General features: G+C 36.4%; 1 protein-coding gene across 2 annotated transcripts in view; it reads right to left on the bottom strand.

Moving 5' to 3' along the window:
- RNF145 (ring finger protein 145) overlaps nucleotides 1-4,101 on the bottom strand; it is a 55,650-nt gene that overhangs the window by 49,988 nt on the left and 1,561 nt on the right. Inside the window, exon 2 of one of the 2 annotated variants that reach the window (XM_025867121.2) lies at nucleotides 3,283-3,317. The exons of the other annotated variant lie outside the window; for it this stretch is intronic. The gene's annotated coding sequence lies outside the window, so the exon portion shown is untranslated. The remainder of the gene's footprint in view (nucleotides 1-3,282; nucleotides 3,318-4,101) is intronic. 2 annotated transcript variants of the gene reach the window in all.

Here is a 4,101-nt window from a genome sequence, read left to right as displayed (position 1 = left end):
AAAAAAAAAAAAAAAAAAAAAAAAAAAAAAAAGGAAGGGAAGGAAATGAAAGATCTCCAGGACAATTCTGTGCAACACTGCTTTATATGATAGAGCTTTAAACTAATCCAAAGAATTATGAGAATAAGGCAAACAGAAGTGGGTTAAAGACAATTTTAAGAGTAATGATAATTCTGGATTGTTGGCTCTGACAATATCCTTTTAAGAATTTTGCTGAGAAAGCTAAACAAATTTTCCAGCTTTGGCAGTAATTTCAGAATTACAGGACAAACGAAAACATTTATTTCTGAAGAAAATTACAGTGACAGATTGGTATGCTATGGTTAAATATTTGTCAGTATTTCCATTTTACCCTCTAATTTTCATAGCTTCCTAGCTCAGTTAAAAAAAAAAAAAAAGACATTGGGGAGGGATTAAAAAAAAAAAGGAGTTCAATTCGACAAACCATCATTATAAGTTTCTCAATCACTGAAAAACTGATTGTATTGATCACTGAGTGATCATATATCATTCCCATTACTCAGAAGTGATATATCCAGAATGCAAAATAAACATTCTCATAAATACTAAATTCTGAGTACTTTAAATGAACAAGACCACTTTAATAATTTTCCTACATAAGAAAAAATACTGTGAGACAATCAAAACTGAATGTTGTGTCCTAATGGGAAAAAAAACACTGAAAAATAAAAACGCTAATCAACATTTACTGCAAATTACAGCATTCAGGAACCTCAATTTCTCAAAGCTCATATTATTAAAAGAAGAAAATCTTGAGAATACACCAAAATATCACATTAACATCCTTTCAAAAGTAGGGCAAAGGTGATTTTTATTACCTTCTTTTTCTATTTGCAAATGTCAAATATCCATTATTGGGGATTAAAAAAAGAAATTCATTTGTAAAAAGTGTTAATACATCTAAGCTATCTAGATAACTAAGAAAATATACTTACTCAGGTAGTCAAACAGATAACTCAGTTTGTTTTATTTCAAAGTACATAAACAATAGATTTTTCTCACAAACCACCAGCCAAGTGTGAAAGCCATCACAGACTGAGATAATAACATCACAGACAGGCTTTATACTCAATGGAAAAGTAACTCTTTTCCCATATTCTAGAATCCAATATAAATCACAACTGCTTTTGTAGGGACTACTACTGAGTTAATACCTGTGGTCTATATTTCTTTCATCTGACTTGGAGCCTTCCCCTTTTTTAATGTCTTGCTTTTTTTAAATGTACCCACTTTCACCATTTTTTGTAGCTCTCAAAAGGATAAAGAAAAAAATTTAAACTAAACAAATAACCAATCCTGCATCAGAAATCAAGATCTGAACAACTAGAGGGAAAAAAATCTCCCTAATTCTTACAGAAGATCATCTCTATTACAAAAGAGGGCCCTTAGCAGAAGGGACAAATTCCCTCTCAATTACCACTATTCCTGCCTCACAAATAGAATAAAAAGAAAATCTTGAATTCCTAAAGCTCTCATTACAGAAGAATATCGGAGACTGATCCCCAAATTCTACTGTATAGTAAATCCAACACTCAAATGTCTGAATTAAGGAGGACCTTGGATAGAATGAAATATGCCCACTTAATAACAACTCTACTGCTCACTAAACATTTCACCTATTTCTGTATGTGAGCGATATTTTAGCAAGTTATTGGCAAGCTGGCCCTGTATATGGACATGGGGGAAACAAATTCAATATATGGAAAACTAAATATAAAATGCTACCCACAAGGAGCACCTGGGTGGCTCAATCAGTTAAGTATCCAACAGGATATCAGCTCAGTCTTGATTTCAGGGTCATGAGTTCAAGCCCAGCATTGGATGTTGAGCTTACTTAAAAAAAAAAAAAAAGTCTAAAATGCTACCCACAAAAGCTGCGGAAAGACCAAAAAAAAAAAAATCCCCCCCAACTTTATAACTTTGAACCTGTCTGAAGTGTAAGGGCCACATGATAGGGTGATCACCATCACAAGTAAATACCGCATACTATACTCCAGCACCTCACACTAAATTAACATCTCAATAAAATGTGGAAACATAAAATCGGGTGCTTGAGTGGCTCAGCTGGTTAAGTGTCTGACTCTTAATTTTGCCTCAGGTCATGATCTCAGGGTTCTGAGATCCAGCCTAGCATGGAGCCCCGCACTGGGCTCCCCACTCAGTGGGGAGTCTGCTTGAGATTCTCTCTCCCTCTTCCTCTGCCCCTTCTCCCCTTCTCCCCCTCAAATAAATAAATCTTTTTTTTTTTTTAAAGATTTTATTTATTTATTCATGAGAGACAGAGAGAGAGAGAGAGAGAGAGAGAGAGAGAAGCAGGCTCCCAAGGAGCAGGGAGCCCGATGCGGGACTCGATCCCAGGACCCTGGGATCATGACCTGAGCCGAAGGCAGATGCTTAACCATCTGAGCCACTCAGGCGCCCAATAAATAAATCTTTTAAAAAATAAATAAACAAAATAAAATCACTGAACTCATTCACATTTGCCAAGCCACTCTATTAGAAGCATGAAGTAAAAATGGAGATTTCTCTCCTGGGGTAAAAAGATTGTATTTCTATGATGTTTGGTTCAAGCCTAATTTATTTTTTTCCGAGATTTATTATCAGAGCTAATGTTCCAGGTCAGAGGAAGCTTAAAATTCTCTTAAAATCAAAACAATACTAGATAATCCTCAAAAATAAGCAGAGGAACTGAATGCAAGGAAAATCTAAAGCCTGATACTCCTACAGCCAAATATATAAGCTATTTCCTGCCCTGTACAGTTACACAAATTTTCTCCTACATCAAAGATTTTTATATTTCCTCCTTAAATGTTATAAGAGCTGGGAAAGTAATATGCCAAAACAACCATCTCAGCAAGTAATGTAAACTAAATGTGACTCAAACTTAAAGATGGTTTACACAGTGGGACAGCTTTAAAAAAATCCTTTCCAAAAACAGCAAAAAAAGACTCAACAAATGCTAACCAAAAACAGGACCACAATGATTTCATTAAATGACTTTCCCAGGCTTGGAAACAGCAATCACTACTTACACAGTACTGTCCTGTACAAGTATAACGTTGCACAGTTCACCATTCATATCTGTGGGTTAGGAAACACAGGAGTCTCATTCTACGCTTTCCTGAAAACACTGCGTTTTGGTTTTGAATATGAAGAAATGAAACAAATCATCCTGAACAATTTGGAAAATGTACATTTTTAAAGTCATGGCTTGTCTGTTGAAGAATTATGTTAAGAAAAAGAAACAAAATTCAATCTTACCAAAAAAAGGATATTCACATCTCCTAGATAAACTCCTTTAAGAAAAAAAAGCAAAAATAAGAAAGCTGTATAATCCAATTTTAAATTCAGTACAACAGAAAATTTAAGGCTGTAAGTTTCTACACCTTTTTCTCCCATCAAAAGAAAAAAATCATTTCTCTTTGTCCAATCCAACAGAAAAAATTCTACCATCCGCTAAAACCAATCTCAAGAAAGGTTTTCTGTCTGTCCATATGTTAGGATGGTAAGCCCTGAAAAATGTTAGAGGGCAAAACTAGAGGCTAAAATCATAAGTAAACTCAGCCCAAAACTGACATACCCGGTAGGAGAACGCACTTCTTACATAAGCATTGGCACATGTTTTAAATATAGCTGGTCCCCCCCACTCCCACACTACTGCTAGCTAACTTTGTATGTACCTGATTTCCACATAAACTACGAGCAATTCTGTGGTTTCTCGGTATCTCCAAAGTGGCAAAGATACGGAGTCCACTCTGAAAAACCGGACCATCTTTCAACTCTTAAGGGGCCAGAGAAAGGGAATAAAAACTGCTATCTCTGCCATTGGGCGCTCAGCCTGGGTCACGACTGCAGCACCGACAGCTCATCCTTTGGGCATGATTCAAGATTCAGTAGAACGGCACAGTCCGTATTTTAAAAAATAAAGACACACAGTCCTCTCCTTTCCTTTCAAACTAGTTTCCTGTTTACTGCAGACTGCGATGCAAAGCCATCCATTAATCTTTGATGCCTTCTCACAGCAAAGCCCCCTTCCTCTCTCCCCGCACCTCCTCCCCCGTCCCCCCCCCCCCCCCCCCC

This window comes from Callorhinus ursinus, unplaced genomic scaffold (genome assembly GCF_003265705.2).
Source record: "Callorhinus ursinus isolate GAN/ISIS: 27379988/994484 unplaced genomic scaffold, GSC_fseal_2.0 scaffold3, whole genome shotgun sequence".
Classification (NCBI taxonomy): domain Eukaryota; kingdom Metazoa; phylum Chordata; class Mammalia; order Carnivora; family Otariidae; genus Callorhinus; species Callorhinus ursinus.
This window is presented reverse-complemented; position numbering and strand designations above follow the sequence as displayed.